Source organism: Symphalangus syndactylus, chromosome 9 (genome assembly GCF_028878055.3).
Source record: "Symphalangus syndactylus isolate Jambi chromosome 9, NHGRI_mSymSyn1-v2.1_pri, whole genome shotgun sequence".
In the NCBI taxonomy this organism is placed as follows: domain Eukaryota; kingdom Metazoa; phylum Chordata; class Mammalia; order Primates; family Hylobatidae; genus Symphalangus; species Symphalangus syndactylus.
In genome coordinates, this window is record NC_072431.2 from 146,291,853 (window position 1) to 146,318,318 (window position 26,466).

The window sequence follows — 26,466 nt, forward strand, 5'->3', positions numbered from 1 at the left end:
TTGAAACACTCTGTCTGTAGAAAATGCAACTGGACATTCGTAGCGCTAAGTGGGTAATAGTGGAAAAAAGAATATGTTCAAATATAAACTACACAGAAGCATTGTATGAAACTTCTTTCTGTTCTGTGCATTCAACTAACAGAGTTGAACCTTACTTTTGACTGAGCCTTTCTGAAACACTCTTACTGTAGAAACTGCAATTGGACATTCTGAGCGCTAAGAGGCCTCTATTGGGAAAAATAATATCTTCAAATAAAAACTACACAGAAGCATTGTGTGAAACTTATTTCTGATATGTTCATTAAGCTAACAGAGTTAAACCATACTTTTGATTGCGCAGTTCTGAACACTCTTTCTGTAGAAAATGCAAGTGGACATTTGGAGCGCTAAGAGGGTAATAGTGGAAAAAGGAATATATTCAAATATAAACTACACAGTAGCATTCTGTGAAAATTCTTTCTGTTCTGTGCATTCAAATAACAGAGTTGAACCTTACTTTTGATTGAGCCGTTCTGAAACACTCTTTCTGTAGAAACTGCAATTGGACATGCTAAGCGCTAAGAGGCCTACATTGGGAAAAAGAATATCTTCAAATAAAAACTACACAGATGCATTCTGTGAAACTTATTTCTGATCTGTAAATTCAGTTAACAGAGATAAAACATATTTTTGATTGAGCAGTTATGAAACACTCTTTTTGTAGGAAATGCAAGTGGAGATTCGGAGCGCTAAGAGGGTAATAGTGGAAAAAGGAATGTCTCCAAATATAAACTACACAGAATCATTTTGTGAAACTTCTTTCTGATCTGTGCATTCAGCTAACAGAGTTAAACCATACTTTTGATTGAGCAGTTCTGAACACTCTTTCTGTAGAAAATGCAACTGGACATTTCGAGCGCTAAGAGAGTAGTAGTGGAAAAAGGAATATATTCAAATATAAACTACACAGAAGCATTCTGTGAAACTTCTTTCTGATCTGAGCATTCAGCTAACAGAGATAAACCATACTTTTGAGTGAGCAGTTTTGAAACACTCTGTCTGTAGAAAATGCAACTGGACATTCGTAGCGCTAAGTGGGTAATAGTGGAAAAAAGAATATGTTCAAATATAAACTACACAGAAGCATTCTATGAAACTGCTTTCTGTTCTGTGCATTCAACTAACAGAGTTGAACCTTACATTTGATTGAGCCTTTCTGAAACACTCTTTCTGTAGAAAATGCAATTGGACATTCTGAGCGCTAAGAGGCCTCTATTGGGAAAAATAATATCTTCAAATAAAAACTACACAGAAGCATTGTGTGAAACTTATTTCTGATATGTTCATTAAGCTAACAGAGTTAAAACATACTTTTGATTGTGCAGTTCTGAACACTCTTTCTGTAGAAAATGCAAGTGGATATTCGGAGCGCTAAGAGGGTAATAGTGGAAAAAGGAATATATTCAAATATAAACTACACAGTAGCATTCTGTGAAAATTCTTTCTGTTCTATGCATTCAACTAACAGAGTTGAACCTTACTTTTGATTGAGCCGTTCTGAAACACTCTTTCTGTAGAAACTGCAATTGGACATGCTAAGAGCTAAGAGGCCTACATTGGGAAAAAGAATATCTTCAAATAAAAACTACACAGATGCATTCTGTGAAACTTATTTCTGATCTGTAAATTCAGTTAACAGAGATAAAACATATTTTTGATTGAGCAGATATGAAACACTCTTTTTGTAGAAAATGCAAGTGGAGATTCGGAGCGCTAAGAGGGTAATAGTGGAAAAAGGAATGTCTTCAAATATAAACTACACAGAATCATTCGGTGAAACTTCTTTCTGATCTGTGCATTCAGCTAACAGAGTTAAACCATACTTTTGATTGAGCAGATCTGAACACTCTTTCTGTAGAAAATGCAACTGGACATTTGGAGCGCTAAGAGCGTAGTAGTGGAAAAAGGAATATATTCAAATATAAACTACACAGAAGCATTCTGTGAAACTTAATTCTGATCTGAGCATTCAGCTAACAGAGTTAAACCATACTTTTGATTGAGCAGTTTTGAAACACTCTGTCTGTAGAAAATGCAACTGGACATTCGTAGCGCTAAGTGGGTAATAGTGGAAAAAAGAATATGTTCAAATATAAACTACACAGAAGCATTGTATGAAACTTCTTTCTGTTCTGTGCATTCAACTAACAGAGTTGAACCTTACTTTTGATTGAGCCGTTCTGAAACACTCTTTCTGTAGTAACTGCAATTGGACATTCTGAGCGCTAGGAGGCCTCTATTGGGAAAAATAATATCTTCAAATAAAAACTACACAGAAGCATTGTGTGAAACTTATTTCTGATATGTTCATTAAGCTAACAGAGTTAAACCATACTTTTGATTGCGCAGTTCTGAACACTCTTTCTGTAGAAAATGCAAGTGGACATTTGGAGCGCTAAGAGGGTAATAGTGGAAAAAGGAATATATTCAAATATAAACTACACAGTAGCATTCTGTGAAAATTCTTTCTGTTCTGTGCATTCAACTAACAGAGTTGAACCTTACTTTTGATTGAGCCGTTCTGAAAAACTCTTTCTGTAGAATCTGCAATTGGACATGCTAAGCGCTAAGAGGCCTACATTGGGAAAAAGAATATCTTCAAATAAAAACTACACAGATGCATTCTGTGAAACTTATTTCTGATCTGTAAATTCAGTTAACAGAGATAAAACATATTTTTGATTGAGCAGTTATGAAACACTCTTTTTGTAGAAAATGCAAGTGGAGATTCGGAGCGCTAAGAGGGTAATAGTGGAAAAAGGAATGTCTTGAAATATAAACTACACAGAATCATGCGGTGAAACTTCCTTCTGATCTGTGCATTCAGCTAACAGAGTTAAACCATACTTTTGATTGAGCAGATCTGAACACTCTTTCTGTAGAAAATGCAACTGGACATTTGGAGCGCTAAGAGCGTAGTAGTGGAAAAAGGAATATATTCAAATATAAACTACACAGAAGCATTCTGTGAAACTTCTTTCTGATCTGAGCATTCAGCTAACAGAGTTAAACCATACTTTTGATTGAGCAGTTTTGAAACACTCTGTCTGTAGAAAATGCAACTGGACATTCGTAGCGCTAAGTGGGTAATAGTGGAAAAAAGAATATGTTCAAATATAAACTACACAGAAGCATTGTATGAAACTTCTTTCTGTTCTGTGCATTCAACTAACAGAGTTGAACCTTACTTTTGATTGAGCCGTTCTGAAACACTCTTTCTGTAGAAACTGCAATTGGACATTCTGAGCGCTAGGAGGCCTATATTGGGAAAAAGAATGTCTACAAATAAAAACTACACAGAAGAATTGTGTGAAACTTCTTTCTGTTCTGTTTGTTCAAGTAAAAGAGTTGAACCTTAGTTTTGATTGAGCCGTTCTGAAACACTCTTTCTGTAGAAACTGCAATTGGACATTCTGAGCGCTAGGAGGCCTATATTGGGAAAAAGAATGTCTACAAATAAAAACTACAGAGAAGAATTGTGTGAAACTTATTTCTGATATGTTCATTAAGCTACCAGAGTTAAACCATACTTTTGATTGCGCAGTTCTGAACACTCTCTCTGTAGAAAATGCAAGTGGACATTCGGAGCGCTAAGAGGGTAATAGTGGAAAAAGGAGTATATTCAAATATAAACTACACAATAGCATTCTGTGAAAATTCTTTCTGTTCTGTGCATTCAACTAACAGAGTTGAACCTTACTTTTGATTGAGCCGTTCTGAAACACTCTTTCTGTAGAAACTGCAATTGGACATGCTAAGCGCTAAGAGGCCTACATTGGGAAAAAGAATATCTTCAAATAAAAACTACACAGATGCATTCTGTGAAACTTATTTCTGATCTGTAAATTCAGTTAACAGAGATAAAACATACTTTTCATTGAGCAGTTATGAAACACTCTTTTTGTAGAAAATGCAAGTGGAGATTCGGAGCGCTAAGAGGGTAATAGTGGAAAAAGGAATGTCTTCAAATATAAACTACACAGAATCATTCGGTGAAACTTGCTTCTGATCTGTGCATTCAGCTAACAGAGTTAAACCATACTTTTGATTGAGCAGATCTGAACACTCTTTCTGTAGAAAATCAACTGGACATTTGGAGCGCTAAGAGCGTAGTAGTGGGAAAAGGAATATATTCAAATATAAACTACACAGAAGCATTCTGTGAATCTTCTTTCTGATCTGAGCATTCAGCTAACAGAGTTAAACCATACTTTTGATTGAGCAGTTTTGAAACACTCTGTCTGTAGAAAATGCAACTGGACACTCGTAGCGCTAAGTGGGTAATAGTGGAAAAAATATGTTCAAATATAAACTACACAGAAACATTGTATGAAACTACTTTCTGTTCTGTGCATTCAACTAACAGAGTTGAACCTTACTTTTGATTGAGCCGTTCTGAAACACTCTTTCTGTAGAAACTGCAATTGGACATTCTGAGCGCTAGGAGGCCTATATTGGGAAAATGAATGTCTACAAATAAAAACTACACAGAAGAATTGTGTGAAACTTCTTTCTGTTCTGTTTGTTCAACTAAAAGAGTTGAACCTTAGTTTTGATTGAGCCGTTCTGAAACACTCTTTCTGTAGAAAATGCAAGTGGAGATTCGGAGCGCTAAGAGGTTAATATTGGAAAAAGGAATGTCTCCAAATATAAACTACACAGAATCATTTTGTGAAACTTCTTTCTGATCTGTGCATTCAGCTAACAGAGTTAAACCATACTTTTGATTGAGCAGATCTGAACACTCTTTCTGTAGAAAATGCAACTGGACATTTCGAGCGCTAAGAGAGTAGTAGTGGAAAAAGGAATATATTCAAATATAAACTACACAGAAGCATTCTGTGAAACTTCTTTCTGATCTGAGCATTGAGCTAACAGAGTTAAACCATACTTTTGATTGAGCAGTTTTGAAACACTCTGTCTGTAGAAAATGCAACTGGACATTCGTAGCGCTAAGGGGGTAATAGTGGAAAAAAGAATATGTTCAAATATAAACTACACAGAAGCATTGTATGAAACTTCTTTCTGTTCTCTGCATTCAACTAACGGAGTTGAACCTTACTTTTGATTGAGCCTTTCTGAAACACTCTTACTGTAGAAACTGCAATTGGACATTCTGAGCGCTGAGAGGCCTCTATTGGGAAAAATAATATCTTCAAATAAAAACTACACAGAAGCATTGTGTGAAACTTATTTCTGATATGTTCATTAAGCTAACAGAGTTAAACCATACTTTTGATTGCGCAGTTCTGAACACTCTTTCTGTAGAAAATGCAAGTGGACATTCGGAGCGCTAAGAGGGTAATAGTGGAAAAAGTAGTATATTCAAATATAAACTACACAATAGCATTCTGTGAAAATTCTTTCTGTTCTGTGCATTCAACTAACAGAGTTGAACCTTACTTTTGATTGAGCCGTTCTGAAACACTCTTTCTGTAGAAACTTCAATCGGACATGCTAAGCGCTAAGAGGCCTACATTGGGAAAAAGAATATCTTCAAATAAAAACTACACAGATGCATTCTGTGAAACTTATTTCTGATCTGTAAATTCAGTTAACAGAGATAAAACATATTTTTGATTGAGCAGTTATGAAACACTCTTTTTGTAGAAAATGCAAGTGGAGATTCGGAGCGCTAAGAGGGTAATAGTGGAAAAAGGAATGTCTTCAAATATAAACTACACAGAATCATTCGGTGAAAATTCCTTCTGATCTGTGCATTCAGCTAACAGAGTTAAACCATACTTTTGATTGAGCAGATCTGAACACTCTTTCTGTAGAAAATGCAACTGGACATTTGGAGCGCTAAGATCGTAGTAGTGGAAAAAGGAATATATTCAAATATAAACTACACAGAAGCATTCTGTGAAACTTCTTTCTGATCTGAGCATTCAGCTAACAGAGTTAAACCATACTTTTGATTGAGCAGTTTTGAAACACTCTGTCTGTAGAAAATGCAACTGGACATTCGTAGCGCTAAGTGGGTAATAGTGGAAAAAAGAATATGTTCAAATATAAACTACACAGAAGCATTGTATGAAACTTCTTTCTGTTCTGTGCATTCAACTAACAGAGTTGAACCTTACTTTTGATTGAGCCGTTCTGAAACACTCTTTCTGTAGAAACTGCAATTGGACATTCTGAGCGCTAGGAGGCCTATATTGGGAAAAAGAATGTCTACAAATAAAAACTACACAGAAGAATTGTGTGAAACTTCTTTCTGTTCTGTTTGTTCAACTAAAAGAGTTGAACCTTAGTTTTGATTGAGCCGTTCTGAAACACTCTTTCTGTAGAAAATGCAAGTGGAGATTCGGAGCGCTAAGAGGGTAATAGTGGAAAAAGGAATGTCTCCAAATATAAACTACACAGAATCATTTTGTGAAACTTCTTTCTGATCTGTGCATTCAGCTAACAGAGTTAAACCATACTTTTGATTGAGCAGATCTGAACACTCTTTCTGTAGAAAATGCAACTGGACATTTCGAGCGCTAAGAGAGTAGTAGTGGAAAAAGTAATATATTCAAATATAAACTACACAGAAGCATTCTGTGAAACTTCTTTCTGATCTGAGCATTCAGCTAACAGAGTTAAACCATACTTTTGATTGAGCAGTTTTGAAACACTCTGTCTGTAGAAAATGCAACTGGACATTCGTAGCGCTAAGTGGGTAATAGTGGAAAAAAGAATATGTTCAAATATAAACTACACAGAAGCATTCTATGAAACTTCTTTCTGTTCTGTGCATTCAACTAACAGAGTTGAACCTTACATTTGATTGAGCCTTTCTGAAACACTCTTTCTGTAGAAACTGCAATTGGACATTCTGAGCGCTAAGAGGCCTATATTGGGAAAAATAATATCTTCTAATAAAAACTACACAGAAGCATTGTGTGAAACTTATTTCTGATATGTTCATTAAGCTAACAGAGTTAAACCATACTTTTGATTGTGCAGTTCTGAACACTCTTTCTGTAGAAAATGCAAGTGGATATTCGGAGCGCTAAGAGGGTAATAGTGGAAAAAGGAATATATTCAAATATAAACTACACAGTAGCATTCTGTGAAAATTCTTTCTGTTCTATGCATTCAACTAACAGAGTTGAACCTTACCTTTGATTGAGCCGTTCTGAAACACTCTTTCTGTAGAAACTGCAATTGGACATGCTAAGAGCTAAGAGGCCTACATTGGGAAAAAGAATATCTTCAAATAAAAACTACACAGATGCATTCTGTGAAACTTATTTCTGATCTGTAAATTCAGTTAACAGAGATAAAACATATTTTTGATTGAGCAGATATGAAACACTCTTTTTGTAGAAAATGCAAGTGGAGATTCGGAGCGCTAAGAGGGTAATAGTGGAAAAAGGAATGTCTTCAAATATAAACTACACAGAATCATTCGGTGAAACTTCTTTCTGATCTGTGCATTCAGCTAACAGAGTTAAACCATACTTTTGATTGAGCAGATCTGAACACTCTTTCTGTAGAAAATGCAACTGGACATTTGGAGCGCTAAGAGCGTAGTAGTGGAAAAAGGAATATATTCAAATATAAACTACACAGAAGCATTCTGTGAAACTTAATTCTGATCTGAGCATTCAGCTAACAGAGTTAAACCATACTTTTGATTGAGCAGTTTTGAAACACTCTGTCTGTAGAAAATGCAACTGGACATTCGTAGCGCTAAGTGGGTAATAGTGGAAAAAAGAATATGTTCAAATATAAACTACACAGAAGCATTGTATGAAACTTCTTTCTGTTCTGTGCATTCAACTAACAGAGTTGAACCTTACTTTTGATTGAGCCGTTCTGAAACACTCTTTCTGTAGTAACTGCAATTGGACATTCTGAGCGCTAGGAGGCCTCTATTGGGAAAAATAATATCTTCAAATAAAAACTACACAGAAGCATTGTGTGAAACTTATTTCTGATATGTTCATTAAGCTAACAGAGTTAAACCATACTTTTGATTGCGCAGTTCTGAACACTCTTTCTGTAGAAAATGCAAGTGGACATTTGGAGCGCTAAGAGGGTAATAGTGGAAAAAGGAATATATTCAAATATAAACTACACAGTAGCATTCTGTGAAAATTCTTTCTGTTCTGTGCATTCAACTAACAGAGTTGAACCTTACTTTTGATTGAGCCGTTCTGAAAAACTCTTTCTGTAGAATCTGCAATTGGACATGCTAAGCGCTAAGAGGCCTACATTGGGAAAAAGAATATCTTCAAATAAAAACTACACAGATGCATTCTGTGAAACTTATTTCTGATCTGTAAATTCAGTTAACAGAGATAAAACATATTTTTGATTGAGCAGTTATGAAACACACTTTTTGTAGAAAATGCAAGTGGAGATTCGGAGCGCTAAGAGGCTAATAGTGGAAAAAGGAATGTCTTCAAATATAAACTACACAGAATCATTCGGTGAAACTTCCTTCTGATCTGTGCATTCAGCTAACAGAGTTAAACCATACTTTTGATTGAGCAGATCTGAACACTCTTTCTGTAGAAAATGCAACTGGACATTTGGAGCGCTAAGAGCGTAGTAGTGGAAAAAGGAATATATTCAAATATAAACTACACAGAAGCATTCTGTGAAACTTCTTTCTGATCTGAGCATTCAGCTAACAGAGTTAAACCATACTTTTGATTGAGCAGTTTTGAAACACTCTGTCTGTAGAAAATGCAACTGGACATTCGTAGCGCTAAGTGGGTAATAGTGGAAAAAAGAATATGTTCAAATATAAACTACACAGAAGCATTGTATGAAACTTCTTTCTGTTCTGTGCATTCAACTAACAGAGTTGAACCTTACTTTTGATTGAGCCGTTCTGAAACACTCTTTCTGTAGAAACTGCAATTGGACATTCTGAGCGCTAGGAGGCCTATATTGGGAAAAAGAATGTCTACAAATAAAAACTACACAGAAGAATTGTGTGAAACTTCTTTCTGTTCTGTTTGTTCAAGTAAAAGAGTTGAACCTTAGTTTTGATTGAGCCGTTCTGAAACACTCTTTCTGTAGGAACTGCAATTGGACATTCTGAGCGCTAGGAGGCCTATATTGGGAAAAAGAATGTCTACAAATAAAAACTACAGAGAAGAATTGTGTGAAACTTATTTCTGATATGTTCATTAAGCTACCAGAGTTAAACCATACTTTTGATTGCGCAGTTCTGAACACTCTTTCTGTAGAAAATGCAAGTGGACATTCGGAGCGCTAAGAGGGTAATAGTGGAAAAAGGAGTATATTCAAATATAAACTACACAATAGCATTCTGTGAAAATTCTTTCTGTTCTGTGCATTCAACTAACAGAGTTGAACCTTACTTTTGATTGAGCCGTTCTGAAACACTCTTTCTGTAGAAACTGCAATTGGACATGCTAAGCGCTAAGAGGCCTACATTGGGAAAAAGAATATCTTCAAATAAAAACTACACAGATGCATTCTGTGAAACTTATTTCTGATCTGTAAATTCAGTTAACAGAGATAAAACATACTTTTCATTGAGCAGTTATGAAACACTCTTTTTGTAGAAAATGCAAGTGGAGATTCGGAGCGCTAAGAGGGTAATAGTGGAAAAAGGAATGTCTTCAAATATAAACTACACAGAATCATTCGGTGAAACTTGCTTCTGATCTGTGCATTCAGCTAACAGAGTTAAACCATACTTTTGATTGAGCAGATCTGAACACTCTTTCTGTAGAAAATCAACTGGACATTTGGAGCGCTAAGAGCGTAGTAGTGGGAAAAGGAATATATTCAAATATAAACTACACAGAAGCATTCTGTGAATCTTCTTTCTGATCTGAGCATTCAGCTAACAGAGTTAAACCATACTTTTGATTGAGCAGTTTTGAAACACTCTGTCTGTAGAAAATGCAACTGGACATTCGTAGCGCTAAGTGGGTAACAGTGGAAAAAAAATATGTTCAAATATAAACTACACAGAAGCATTGTATGAAACTTATTTCTGTTCTGTGCATTCAACTAACAGAGTTGAACCTTACTTTTGATTGAGCCGTTCTGAAACACTCTTTCTATAGAAACTGCAATTGGACATTCTGAGCGCTAGGAGGCCTATATTGGGAAAAAGAATGTCTACAAATAAAAACTACACAGAATAATTGTGTGAAACTTCTTTCTGTTCTGTTTGTTCAACTAAAAGAGTTGAACCTTAGTTTTGATTGAGCCGTTCTGAAACACTCTTTCTGTAGAAAATGCAAGTGGAGATTCGGAGCGCTAAGAGGGTAATAGTGGAAAAAGGAATGTCTCCAAATATAAACTACACAGAATCATTCTGTGAAACTTCTTTCTGATCTGTGCATTCAGCTAACAGAGTTAAACCATACTTTTGATTGAGCAGATCTGAACACTCTTTCTGTAGAAAATGCAACTGGACATTTGGAGCGCTAAGAGAGTAGTAGTGGAAAAAGGAATATATTCAAATATAAACTACACAGAAGCATTCTGTGAAACTTCTTTCTGATCTGAGCATTCAGCTAACAGAGTTAAACCATACTTTTGATTGAGCAGTTTTGAAACACTCTGTCTGTAGAAAATGCAACTGGACATTCGTAGCGCTAAGTGGGTAATAGTGGAAAAAAGAATATGTTCAAATATAAACTACACAGAAGCATTGTATGAAACTTCTTTCTGTTCTGTGCATTCAACTAACAGAGTTGAACCTTACTTTTGACTGAGCCTTTCTGAAACACTCTTACTGTAGAAACTGCAATTGGACATTCTGAGCGCTAAGAGGCCTCTATAGGGAAAAATAATATCTTCAAATAAAAACTACACAGATGCATTCTGTGAAACTTATTTCTGATCTGTAAATTCAGTTAACAGAGATAAAACATATTTTTGATTGAGCAGTTATGAAACACTCTTTTTGTAGGAAATGCAAGTGGAGATTCGGAGCGCTAAGAGGGTAATAGTGGAAAAAGGAATGTCTCCAAATATAAACTACACAGAATCATTTTGTGAAACTTCTTTCTGATCTGTGCATTCAGCTAACAGAGTTAAACCATACTTTTGATTGAGCAGATCTGAACACTCTTTCTGTAGAAAATGCAACTGGACATTTCGAGCGCTAAGAGAGTAGTAGTGGAAAAAGGAATATATTCAAATATAAACTACACAGAAGCATTCTGTGAAACTTCTTTCTGATCTGAGCATTCAGCTAACAGAGATAAACCATACTTTTGAGTGAGCAGTTTTGAAACACTCTGTCTGTAGAAAATGCAACTGGACATTCGTAGCGCTAAGTGGGTAATAGTGGAAAAAAGAATATGTTCAAATATAAACTACACAGAAGCATTCTATGAAACTTCTTTCTGTTCTGTGCATTCAACTAACAGAGTTGAACCTTACATTTGATTGAGCCTTTCTGAAACACTCTTTCTGTAGAAACTGCAATTGGACATTCTGAGCGCTAAGAGGCCTCTATTGGGAAAAATAATATCTTCAAATAAAAACTACACAGAAGCATTGTGTGAAACTTATTTCTGATATGTTCATTAAGCTAACAGAGTTAAAACATACTTTTGATTGTGCAGTTCTGAACACTCTTTCTGTAGAAAATGCAAGTGGATATTCGGAGCGCTAAGAGGGTAATAGTGGAAAAAGGAATATATTCAAATATAAACTACACAGTAGCATTCTGTGAAAATTCTTTCTGTTCTATGCATTCAACTAACAGAGTTGAACCTTACTTTTGATTGAGCCGTTCTGAAACACTCTTTCTGTAGAAACTGCAATTGGACATGCTAAGAGCTAAGAGGCCTACATTGGGAAAAAGAATATCTTCAAATAAAAACTACACAGATGCATTCTGTGAAACTTATTTCTGATCTGTAAATTCAGTTAACAGAGATAAAACATATTTTTGATTGAGCAGATATGAAACACTCTTTTTGTAGAAAATGCAAGTGGAGATTCGGAGCGCTAAGAGGGTAATAGTGGAAAAAGGAATGTCTTCAAACATAAACTACACAGAATCATTCGGTGAAACTTCTTTCTGATCTGTGCATTCAGCTAACAGAGTTAAACCATACTTTTGATTGAGCAGATCTGAACACTCTTTCTGTAGAAAATGCAACTGGACATTTGGAACGCTAAGAGCGTAGTAGTGGAAAAAGGAATATGTTCAAATATAAACTACACAGAAGCATTCTGTGAAACTTAATTCTGATCTGAGCATTCAGCTAACAGAGTTAAACCATACTTTTGATTGAGCAGTTTTGAAACACTCTGTCTGTAGAAAATGCAACTGGACATTCGTAGCGCTAAGTGGGTAATAGTGGAAAAAAGAATATGTTCAAATATAAACTACACAGAAGCATTGTATGAAACTTCTTTCTGTTCTGTGCATTCAACTAACAGAGTTGAACCTTACTTTTGATTGAGCCGTTCTGAAACACTCTTTCTGTAGTAACTGCAATTGGACATTCTGAGCGCTAGGAGGCCTCTATTGGGAAAAATAATATCTTCAAATAAAAACTACACAGAAGCATTGTGTGAAACTTATTTCTGATATGTTCATTAAGCTAACAGAGTTAAACCATACTTTTGATTGCGCAGTTCTTAACACTCTTTCTGTAGAAAATGCAAGTGGACATTTGGAGCGCTAAGAGGGTAATAGTGGAAAAAGGAATATATTCAAATATAAACTACACAGTAGCATTCTGTGAAAATTCTTTCTGTTCTGTGCATTCAACTAACAGAGTTGAACCTTACTTTTGATTGAGCCGTTCTGAAAAACTCTTTCTGTAGAATCTGCAATTGGACATGCTAAGCGCTAAGAGGCCTACATTGGGAAAAAGAATATCTTCAAATAAAAACTACACAGATGCATTCTGTGAAACTTATTTCTGATCTGTAAATTCAGTTAACAGAGATAAAACATATTTTTGATTGAGCAGTTATGAAACACTCTTTTTGTAGAAAATGCAAGTGGAGATTCGGAGCGCTAAGAGGGTAATAGTGGAAAAAGGAATGTCTTCAAATATAAACTACACAGAATCATGCGGTGAAACTTCCTTCTGATCTGTGCATTCAGCTAACAGAGTTAAACCATACTTTTGATTGAGCAGATCTGAACACTCTTTCTGTAGAAAATGCAACTGGACATTTGGAGCGCTAAGAGCGTAGTAGTGGAAAAAGGAATATATTCAAATATAAACTACACAGAAGCATTCTGTGAAACTTCTTTCTGATCTGAGCATTCAGCTAACAGAGTTAAACCATACTTTTGATTGAGCAGTTTTGAAACACTCTGTCTGTAGAAAATGCAACTGGACATTCGTAGCGCTAAGTGGGTAATAGTGGAAAAAAGAATATGTTCAAATATAAACTACACAGAAGCATTGTATGAAACTTCTTTCTGTTCTGTGCATTCAACTAACAGAGTTGAACCTTACTTTTGATTGAGCCGTTCTGAAACACTCTTTCTGTAGAAACTGCAATTGGACATTCTGAGCGCTAGGAGGCCTATATTGGGAAAAAGAATGTCTACAAATAAAAACTACACAGAAGAATTGTGTGAAACTTCTTTCTGTTCTGTTTGTTCAAGTAAAAGAGTTGAACCTTAGTTTTGATTGAGCCGTTCTGAAACACTCTTTCTGTAGAAACTGCAATTGGACATTCTGAGTGCTAGGAGGCCTATATTGGGAAAAAGAATGTCTACAAATAAAAACTACAGAGAAGAATTGTGTGAAACTTATTTCTGATATGTTCATTAAGCTACCAGAGTTAAACCATACTTTTGATTGCGCAGTTCTGAACACTCTTTCTGTAGAAAATGCAAGTGGACATTCGGAGCGCTAAGAGGGTAATAGTGGAAAAAGGAGTATATTCTAATATAAACTACACAATAGCATTCTGTGAAAATTCTTTCTGTTCTGTGCATTCAACTAACAGAGTTGAACCTTACTTTTGATTGAGCCGTTCTGAAACACTCTTTCTGTAGAAACTGCAATTGGACATGCTAAGCGCTAAGAGGCCTACATTGGGAAAAAGAATATCTTCAAATAAAAACTACACAGATGCATTCTGTGAAACTTATTTCTGATCTGTAAATTCAGTTAACAGAGATAAAACATACTTTTCATTGAGCAGTTATGAAACACTCTTTTTGTAGAAAATGCAAGTGGAGATTCGGAGCGCTAAGAGGGTAATAGTGGAAAAAGGAATGTCTTCAAATATAAACTACACAGAATCATTCGGTGAAACTTGCTTCTGATCTGTGCATTCAGCTAACAGAGTTAAACCATACTTTTGATTGAGCAGATCTGAACACTCTTTCTGTAGAAAATCAACTGGACATTTGGAGCGCTAAGAGCGTAGTAGTGGGAAAAGGAATATATTCAAATATAAACTACACAGAAGCATTCTGTGAATCTTCTTTCTGATCTGAGCATTCAGCTAACAGAGTTAAACCATACTTTTGATTGAGCAGTTTTGAAACACTCTGTCTGTAGAAAATGCAACTGGACACTCGTAGCGCTAAGTGGGTAATAGTGGAAAAAATATGTTCAAATATAAACTACACAGAAACATTGTATGAAACTACTTTCTGTTCTGTGCATTCAACTAACAGAGTTGAACCTTACTTTTGATTGAGCCGTTCTGAAACACTCTTTCTGTAGAAACTGCAATTGGACATTCTGAGCGCTAGGAGGCCTATATTGGGAAAAAGAATGTCTACAAATAAAAACTACACAGAAGAATTGTGTGAAACTTCTTTCTGTTCTGTTTGTTCAACTAAAAGAGTTGAACCTTAGATTTGATTGAGCCGTTCTGAAACACTCTTTCTGTAGAAAATGCAAGTGGAGATTCGGAGCGCTAAGAGGTTAATATTGGAAAAAGGAATGTCTCCAAATATAAACTACACAGAATCATTTTGTGAAACTTCTTTCTGATCTGTGCATTCAGCTAACAGAGTTAAACCATACTTTTGATTGAGCAGATCTGAACACTCTTTCTGTAGAAAATGCAACTGGACATTTCGAGCGCTAAGAGAGTAGTAGTGGAAAAAGTAATATATTCAAATATAAACTACACAGAAGCATTCTGTGAAACTTCTTTCTGATCTGAGCATTCAGCTAACAGAGTTAAACCATACTTTTTATTGAGCAGTTTTGAAACACTCTGTCTGTAGAAAATGCAACTGGACATTCGTAGCGCTAAGTGGGTAATAGTGGAAAAAAGAATATGTTCAAATATAAACTACACAGAAGCATTCTATGAAACTTCTTTCTGTTCTGTGCATTCAACTAACAGAGTTGAACCTTACATTTGATTGAGCCTTTCTGAAACACTCTTTCTGTAGAAACTGCAATTGGACATGCTAAGAGCTAAGAGGCCTACATTGGGAAAAAGAATATCTTCAAATGAAAACTACACAGATGCATTCTGTGAAACTTATTTCTGATCTGTAAATTCAGTTAACAGAGATAAAACATATTTTTGATTGAGCAGATATGAAACACTCTTTTTGTAGAAAATGCAAGTGGAGATTCGGAGCGCTAAGAGGGTAATAGTGGAAAAAGGAATGTCTTCAAATATAAACTACACAGAATCATTCGGTGAAACTTCTTTCTGATCTGTGCATTCAGCTAACAGAGTTAAACCATACTTTTGATTGAGCAGATCTGAACACTCTTTCTGTAGAAAATGCAACTGGACATTTGGAGCGCTAAGAGCGTAGTAGTGGAAAAAGGAATATATTCAAATATAAACTACACAGAAGCATTCTGTGAAACTTAATTCTGATCTGAGCATTCAGCTAACAGAGTTAAACCATACTTTTGATTGAGCAGTTTTGAAACACTCTGTCTGTTGAAAATGCAACTGGACATTCTTAGCGCTAAGTGGGTAATAGTGGAAAAAAGAATATGTTCAAATATAAACTACACAGAAGCATTGTATGAAACTTCTTTCTGTTCTGTGCATTCAACTAACAGAGTTGAACCTTACTTTTGATTGAGCCGTTCTGAAACACTCTTTCTGTAGAAACTGCAATTGGACATTCTGAGCGCTAAGAGGCCTATATTGGGAAAAATAATATCTTCAAATAAAAACTACACAGAAGCATTGTGTGAAACTTATTTCTGATATGTTCATTAAGCTAACAGAGTTAAACCATACTTTTGATTGCGCAGTTCTGAACACTCTTTCTGTAGAAAATGCAAGTGGACATTCGGAGCGCTAAGAGGGTAATAGTGGAAAAAGGAATATATTCAAATATAAACTACACAGTAGCATTCTGTGAAAATTCTTTCTGTTCTGTGCATTCAACTAACAGAGTTGAACCTTACTTTTGATTGAGCCGTTCTGAAACACTCTTTCTGTAGAAACTGCAATTGGACATGCTAAGCGCTAAGAGGCCTACATTGGGAAAAAGAATATCTTCAAATAAAAACTACACAGATGCATTCTGTGAAACTTATTTCTGATCTGTAAATTCAGTTAACAGAGATAAAACATATTTTTGATTGAGCAGTTATGAAACACTCTTTTTGTAGAAAATGCAAGTGGAGATTCGGAGCGCTAAGAGGGTAATAGTGGAAAAAGGAATGTCTCCAAATATAAACTACACAGAATCATTTTGTGAAACTTCTTTCTGATCTGTGCATTCAGCTAACAGAGTTAAACCATACTTTTGATTGAGCAGATCTGAACACTCTTTCTGTAGAAAATGCAACTGGACATTTGGAGCGCTAAGAGAGTAGTAGTGGAAAAAGGAATATATTCAAATATAAACTACACAGAAGCATTCTGTGAAACTTCTTTCTGATCTGAGCATTCAGCTAACAGAGATAAAACATACTTTTGATTGAGCAGTTTTGAAACACTCTGTCTGTAGAAAATGCAACTGGACATTCGTAGCGCTAAGTGGGTAATAGTGGAAAAAAGAATATGTTCAAATATAAACTACACAGAAGCATTCTATGAAACTTCTTTCTGTTCTGTGCATTCAACTAACAGAGTTGAACCTTACATTTGATTGAGCCTTTCTGAAACACTCTTTCTGTAGAAACTGCAATTGGACATTCTGAGCGCTAAGAGGCCTCTATTGGGAAAAATAATATCTTCAAATAAAAACTACACAGAAGCATTGTGTGAAACTTATTTCTGATATGTTCATTAAGCTAACAGAGTTAAAACATACTTTTGATTGTGCAGTTCTGAACACTCTTTCTGTAGAAAATGCAAGTGGATATTCGGAGCGCTAAGAGGGTAATAGTGGAAAAAGGAATATATTCAAATATAAACTACACAGTAGCATTCTGTGAAAATTCTTTCTGTTCTGTGCATTCAACTAACAGAGTTGAACCTTACTTTTGATTGAGCCGTTCTGAAACACTCTTTCTGTAGAAACTGCAATTGGACATGCTAAGAGCTAAGAGGCCTACATTGGGAAAAAGAATATCTTCAAATAAAAACTACACAGATGCATTCTGTGAAACTTATTTCTGATCTGTAAATTCAGTTAACAGAGATAAAACATATTTTTGATTGAGCAGATATGAAACACACTTTTTGTAGAAAATGCAAGTGGAGATTCGGAGCGCTAAGAGGGTAATAGTGGAAAAAGGAATGTCTTCAAATATAAACTACACAGAATCATTCGGTGAAACTTCTTTCTGATCTGTGCATTCAGCTAACAGAGTTAAACCATACTTTTGATTGAGCAGATCTGAACACTCTTTCTGTAGAAAATGCAACTGGACATTTGGAGCGCTAAGAGCGTAGTAGTGGAAAAAGGAATATATTCAAATATAAACTACACAGAAGCATTCTGTGAAACTTAATTCTGATCTGAGCATTCAGCTAACAGAGTTAAACCATACTTTTGATTGAGCAGTTTTGAAACACTCTGTCTGTTGAAAATGCAACTGGACATTCTTAGCGCTAAGTGGGTAATAGTGGAAAAAAGAATATGTTCAAATATAAACTACACAGAAGCATTGTATGAAACTTCTTTCTGTTCTGTGCATTCAACTAACAGAGTTGAACCTTACTTTTGATTGAGCCGTTCTGAAACACTCTTTCTGTAGAAACTGCAATTGGACATTCTGAGCGCTAGGAGGCCTATATTGGGAAAAAGTATGTCTACAAATAAAAACTACACAGAAGAATTGTGTGAAACTTCTTTCTGTTCTGTTTGTTCAACTAAAAGAGTTGAACCTTAGTTTTGATTGAGCCGTTCTGAAACACTCTTTCTGTAGAAAATGCAAGTGGAGATTCGGAGCGCTAAGAGGGTAATAGTGGAAAAAGGAATGTCTCCAAATATAAACTACACAGAATCATTTTGTGAAACTTCTTTCTGATCTGTGCATTCAGCTAACAGAGTTAAACCATACTTTTGATTGAGCAGATCTGAACACTCTTTCTGTAGAAAATGCAACTGTACATTTCGAGCGCTAAGAGAGTAGTAGTGGAAAAAGTAATATATTCAAATATAAACTACACAGAAGCATTCTGTGAAACTTCTTTCTGATCTGAGCATTCAGCTAACAGAGTTAAACCATACTTTTGATTGAGCAGTTTTGAAACACTCTGTCTGTAGAAAATGCAACTGGACATTCGTAGCGCTAAGTGGGTAATAGTGGAAAAAAGAATATGTTCAAATATAAACTACAGAGAAGCATTCTATGAAACTTCTTTCTGTTCTGTGCATTCAACTAACAGAGTTGAACCTTACATTTGATTGAGCCTTTCTGAAACACTCTTTCTGTAGAAACTGCAATTGGACATTCTGAGCGCTAAGAGGCCTATATTGGGAAAAATAATATCTTCAAATAAAAACTACACAGAAGCATTGTGTGAAACTTATTTCTGATATGTTCATTAAGCTAACAGAGTTAAACCATACTTTTGATTGCGCAGTTCTGAACACTCTTTCTGTAGAAAATGCAAGTGGACATTCGGAGCGCTAAGAGGGTAATAGTGGAAAAAGGAATATATTCAAATATAAACTACACAGTAGCATTCTGTGAAAATTCTTTCTGTTCTGTGCATTCAACTAACAGAGTTGAACCTTACTTTTGATTGAGCCGTTCTGAAACACTCTTTCTGTAGAAACTGCAATTGGACATGCTAAGCGCTAAGAGGCCTACATTGGGAAAAAGATTATCTTCAAATAAAAACTACACAGATGCATTCTGTGAAACTTATTTCTGATCTGTAAATTCAGTTAACAGAGATAAAACATATTTTTGATTGAGCAGTTATGAAACACTCTTTTTGTAGAAAATGCAAGTGGAGATTCGGAGCGCTAAGAGGGTAATAGTGGAAAAAGGAATGTCTCCAAATATAAACTACACAGAATCATTTTGTGAAACTTCTTTCTGATCTGTGCATTCAGCTAACAGAGTTAAACCATACTTTTGATTGAGCAGATCTGAACACTCTTTCTGTAGAAAATGCAACTGGACATTTCGAGCGCTAAGAGAGTAGTAGTGGAAAAAGGAATATATTCAAATATAAACTACACAGAAGCATTCTGTGAAACTTCTTTCTGATCTGAACATTCAGCTAACAGAGATAAAACATACTTTTGATTGAGCAGTTTTGAAACACTCTGTCTGTAGAAAATGCAACTGGACATTCGTAGCGCTAAGTGGGTAATAGTGGAAAAAAGAATATGTTCAAATATAAACTACACAGAAGCATTCTTTGAAACTTCTTTCTGTTCTGTGCATTCAACTAACAGAGTTGAACCTTACATTTGATTGAGCCTTTCTGAAACACTCTTTCTGTAGAAACTGCAATTGGACATTCTGAGCGCTAAGAGGCCTCTATTGGGAAAAATAATATCTTCAAATAAAAACTACACAGAAGCATTGTGTGAAACTTATTTCTGATATGTTCATTAAGCTAACAGAGTTAAAACATACTTTTGATTGTGCAGTTCTGAACACTCTTTCTGTAGAAAATGCAAGTGGATATTCGGAGCGCTAAGAGGGTAATAGTGGAAAAAGGAATATATTCAAATATAAACTACACAGTAGCATTCTGTGAAAATTCTTTTTGTTCTGTGCATTCAACTAACAGAGTTGAACCTTACTTTTGATTGAGCCGTTCTGAAACACTCTTTCTGTAGAAACTGCAATTGGACATGCTAAGAGCTAAGAGGCCTACATTGGGAAAAAGAATATCTTCAAATAAAAACTACACAGATGCATTCTGTGAAACTTATTTCTGATCTGTAAATTCAGTTAACAGAGATAAAACATATTTTTGATTGAGCAGATATGAAACACTCTTTTTGTAGAAAATGCAAGTGGAGATTCGGAGCGCTAAGAGGGTAATAGTGGAAAAAGGAATGTCTTCAAATATAAACTACACAGAATCATTCGGTGAAACTTCTTTCTGATCTGTGCATTCAGCTAACAGAGTTAAACCATACTTTTGATTGAGCAGATCTGAACACTCTTTCTGTAGAAAATGCAACTGGACATTTGGAGCGCTAAGAGCGTAGTAGTGGAAAAAGGAATATATTCAAATATAAACTACACAGAAGCATTCTGTGAAACTTAATTCTGATCTGAGCATTCAGCTAACAGAGTTAAACCATACTTTTGATTGAGCAGTTTTGAAACACTCTGTCTGTTGAAAATGCAACTGGACATTCTTAGCGCTAAGTGGGTAATAGTGGAAAAAAGAATATGTTCAAATATAAACTACACAGAAGCATTGTATGAAACTTCTTTCTGTTCTGTGCATTCAACTAACAGAGTTGAACCTTACTTTTGATTGAGCCGTTCTGAAACACTCTTTCTGTAGAAACTGCAATTGGACATTCTGAGCGCTAAGAGGCCTATATTGGGAAAAATAATATCTTCAAATAAAAACTACACAGAAGCATTGTGTGAAACTTATTTCTGATATGTTCATTAAGCTAACAGAGTTAAACCATACTTTTGATTGCGCAGTTCTGAACACTCTTTCTGTAGAAAATGCAAGTGGACATTCGGAGCGCTAAGAGGGTAATAGTGGAAAAAGGAATATATTCAAATATAAACTACACAGTAGCATTCTGTGAAAATTCTTTCTGTTCTGTGCATTCAACTAACAGAGTTGAACCTTACTTTTGATTGAGCCGTTCTGAAACACTCTTTCTGTAGAAACTGCAATTGGACATGCTAAGCGCTAAGAGGCCTACATTGGGAAAAAGAATATCTTCAAATAAAAACTACACAGATGCATTCTGTGAAACTTATTTCTGATCTGTAAATTCAGTTAACAGAGATAAAACATATTTTTGATTGAGCAGTTATGAAACACTCTTTTTGTAGAAAATGCAAGTGGAGATTCGGAGCGCTAAGAGGGTAATAGTGGAAAAAGGAATGTCTCCAAATATAAACTACACAGAATCATTTTGTGAAACTTCTTTCTGATCTGTGCATTCAGCTAACAGAGTTAAACCATACTTTTGATTGAGCAGATCTGAACACTCTTTCTGTAGAAAATGCAACTGGACATTTCGAGCGCTAAGAGAGTAGTAGTGGAAAAAGGAATATATTCAAATATAAACTACACAGAAGCATTCTGTGAAACTTCTTTCTGATCTGAGCATTCAGCTAACAGAGATAAAACATACTTTTGATTGAGCAGTTTTGAAACACTCTGTCTGTAGAAAATGCAACTGGACATTCGTAGCGCTAAGTGGGTAATAGTGGAAAAAAGAATATGTTCAAATATAAACTACACAGAAGCATTCTATGAAACTTCTTTCTGTTCTGTGCATTCAACTAACAGAGTTGAACCTTACATTTGATTGAGCCTTTCTGAAACACTCTTTCTGTAGAAACTGCAATTGGACATTCTGAGCGCTAAGAGGCCTCTATTGGGAAAAATAATATCTTCAAATAAAAACTACACAGAAGCATTGTGTGAAACTTATTTCTGATATGTTCATTAAGCTAACAGAGTTAAAACATACTTTTGATTGTGCAGTTCTGAACACTCTTTCTGTAGAAAATGCAAGTGGATATTCGGAGCGCTAAGAGGGTAATAGTGGAAAAAGGAATATATTCAAATATAAACTACACAGTAGCATTCTGTGAAAATTCTTTCTGTTCTGTGCATTCAACTAACAGAGTTGAACCTTACTTTTGATTGAGCCGTTCTGAAACACTCTTTCTGTAGAAACTGCAATTGGACATGCTAAGAGCTAAGAGGCCTACATTGGGAAAAAGAATATCTTCAAATAAAAACTACACAGATGCATTCTGTGAAACTTATTTCTGATCTGTAAATTCAGTTAACAGAGATAAAACATATTTTTGATTGAGCAGATATGAAACACTCTTTTTGTAGAAAATGCAAGTGGAGATTCGGAGCGCTAAGAGGGTAATAGTGGAAAAAGGAATGTCTTCAAATATAAACTACACAGAATCATTCGGTGAAACTTCTTTCTGATCCGTGCATTCAGCTAACAGAGTTAAACCATACTTTTGATTGAGCAGATCTGAACACTCTTTCTGTAGAAAATGCAACTGGACATTTGGAGCGCTAAGAGCGTAGTAGTGGAAAAAGGAATATATTCAAATATAAACTACACAGAAGCATTCTGTGAAACTTAATTCTGATCTGAGCATTCAGCTAACAGAGTTAAACCATACTTTTGATTGAGCAGTTTTGAAACACTCTGTCTGTTGAAAATGCAACTGGACATTCTTAGCGCTAAGTGGGTAATAGTGGAAAAAAGAATATGTTCAAATATAAACTACACAGAAGCATTGTATGAAACTTCTTTCTGTTCTGTGCATTCAACTAACAGAGTTGAACCTTACTTTTGATTGAGCCGTTCTGAAACACTCTTTCTGTAGAAACTGCAATTGGACATTCTGAGCGCTAGGAGGCCTATATTGGGAAAAAGTATGTCTACAAATAAAAACTACACAGAAGAATTGTGTGAAACTTCTTTCTGTTCTGTTTGTTCAACTAAAAGAGTTGAACCTTAGTTTTGATTGAGCCGTTCTGAAACACTCTTTCTGTAGAAAATGCAAGTGGAGATTCGGAGCGCTAAGAGGGTAATAGTGGAAAAAGGAATGTCTCCAAATATAAACTACACAGAATCATTTTGTGAAACTTCTTTCTGATCTGTGCATTCAGCTAACAGAGTTAAACCATACTTTTGATTGAGCAGATCTGAACACTCTTTCTGTAGAAAATGCAACTGTACATTTCGAGCGCTAAGAGAGTAGTAGTGGAAAAAGTAATATATTCAAATATAAACTACACAGAAGCATTCTGTGAAACTTCTTTCTGATCTGAGCATTCAGCTAACAGAGTTAAACCATACTTTTGATTGAGCAGTTTTGAAACACTCTGTCTGTAGAAAATGCAACTGGACATTCGTAGCGCTAAGTGGGTAATAGTGGAAAAAAGAATATGTTCAAATATAAACTACACAGAAGCATTCTATGAAACTTCTTTCTGTTCTGTGCATTCAACTAACAGAGTTGAACCTTACATTTGATTGAGCCTTTCTGAAACACTCTTTCTGTAGAAACTGCAATTGGACATTCTGAGCGCTAAGAGGCCTATATTGGGAAAAATAATATCTTCAAATAAAAACTACACAGAAGCATTGTGTGAAACTTATTTCTGATATGTTCATTAAGCTAACAGAGTTAAACCATACTTTTGATTGCGCAGTTCTGAACACTCTTTCTGTAGAAAATGCAAGTGGACATTCGGAGCGCTAAGAGGGTAATAGTGGAAAAAGGAATATATTCAAATATAAACTACACAGTAGCATTCTGTGAAAATTCTTTCTGTTCTGTGCATTCAACTAACAGAGTTGAACCTTACTTTTGATTGAGCCGTTCTGAAACACTCTTTCTGTAGAAACTGCAATTGGACATGCTAAGCGCTAAGAGGCCTACATTGGGAAAAAGAATATCTTCAAATAAAAACTACACAGATGCATTCTGTGAAACTTATTTCTGATCTGTAAATTCAGTTAACAGAGATAAAACATATTTTTGATTGAGCAGTTATGAAACACTCTTTTTGTAGAAAATGCAAGTGGAGATTCGGAGCGCTAAGAGGGTAATAGTGGAAAAAGGAATGTCTCCAAATATAAACTACACAGAATCATTTTGTGAAACTTCTTTCTGATCTGTGCATTCAGCTAACAGAGTTAAACCATACTTTTGATTGAGCAGATCTGAACACTCTTTCTGTAGAAAATGCAACTGGACATTTCGAGCGCTAAGAGAGTAGTAGTGGAAAAAGGAATATATTCAAATATAAACTACACAGAAGCATTCTGTGAAACTTCTTTCTGATCTGAACATTCAGCTAACAGAGATAAAACATACTTTTGATTGAGCAGTTTTGAAACACTCTGTCTGTAGAAAATGCAACTGGACATTCGTAGCGCTAAGTGGGTAATAGTGGAAAAAAGAATATGTTCAAATATAAACTACACAGAAGCATTCTTTGAAACTTCTTTCTGTTCTGTGCATTCAACTAACAGAGTTGAACCTTACATTTGATTGAGCCTTTCTGAAACACTCTTTCTGTAGAAACTGCAATTGGACATTCTGAGCGCTAAGAGGCCTCTATTGGGAAAAATAATATCTTCAAATAAAAACTACACAGAAGCATTGTGTGAAACTTATTTCTGATATGTTCATTAAGCTAACAGAGTTAAAACATACTTTTGATTGTGCAGTTCTGAACACTCTTTCTGTAGAAAATGCAAGTGGATATTCGGAGCGCTAAGAGGGTAATAGTGGAAAAAGGAATATATTCAAATATAAACTACACAGTAGCATTCTGTGAAAATTCTTTTTGTTCTGTGCATTCAACTAACAGAGTTGAACCTTACTTTTGATTGAGCCGTTCTGAAACACTCTTTCTGTAGAAACTGCAATTGGACATGCTAAGAGCTAAGAGGCCTACATTGGGAAAAAGAATATCTTCAAATAAAAACTACACAGATGCATTCTGTGAAACTTATTTCTGATCTGTAAATTCAGTTAACAGAGATAAAACATATTTTTGATTGAGCAGATATGAAACACTCTTTTTGTAGAAAATGCAAGTGGAGATTCGGAGCGCTAAGAGGGTAATAGTGGAAAAAGGAATGTCTTCAAATATAAACTACACAGAATCATTCGGTGAAACTTCTTTCTGATCTGTGCATTCAGCTAACAGAGTTAAACCATACTTTTGATTGAGCAGATCTGAACACTCTTTCTGTAGAAAATGCAACTGGACATTTGGAGCGCTAAGAGCGTAGTAGTGGAAAAAGGAATATATTCAAATATAAACTACACAGAAGCATTCTGTGAAACTTAATTCTGATCTGAGCATTCAGCTAACAGAGTTAAACCATACTTTTGATTGAGCAGTTTTGAAACACTCTGTCTGTTGAAAATGCAACTGGACATTCTTAGCGCTAAGTGGGTAATAGTGGAAAAAAGAATATGTTCAAATATAAACTACACAGAAGCATTGTATGAAACTTCTTTCTGTTCTGTGCATTCAACTAACAGAGTTGAACCTTACTTTTGATTGAGCCGTTCTGAAACACTCTTTCTGTAGAAACTGCAATTGGACATTCTGAGCGCTAAGAGGCCTATATTGGGAAAAATAATATCTTCAAATAAAAACTACACAGAAGCATTGTGTGAAACTTATTTCTGATATGTTCATTAAGCTAACAGAGTTAAACCATACTTTTGATTGCGCAGTTCTGAACACTCTTTCTGTAGAAAATGCAAGTGGACATTCGGAGCGCTAAGAGGGTAATAGTGGAAAAAGGAATATATTCAAATATAAACTACACAGTAGCATTCTGTGAAAATTCTTTCTGTTCTGTGCATTCAACTAACAGAGTTGAACCTTACTTTTGATTGAGCCGTTCTGAAACACTCTTTCTGTAGAAACTGCAATTGGACATGCTAAGCGCTAAGAGGCCTACATTGGGAAAAAGAATATCTTCAAATAAAAACTACACAGATGCATTCTGTGAAACTTATTTCTGATCTGTAAATTCAGTTAACAGAGATAAAACATATTTTTGATTGAGCAGTTATGAAACACTCTTTTTGTAGAAAATGCAAGTGGAGATTCGGAGCGCTAAGAGGGTAATAGTGGAAAAAGGAATGTCTCCAAATATAAACTACACAGAATCATTTTGTGAAACTTCTTTCTGATCTGTGCATTCAGCTAACAGAGTTAAACCATACTTTTGATTGAGCAGATCTGAACACTCTTTCTGTAGAAAATGCAACTGGACATTTCGAGCGCTAAGAGAGTAGTAGTGGAAAAAGGAATATATTCAAATATAAACTACACAGAAGCATTCTGTGAAACTTCTTTCTGATCTGAGCATTCAGCTAACAGAGATAAAACATACTTTTGATTGAGCAGTTTTGAAACACTCTGTCTGTA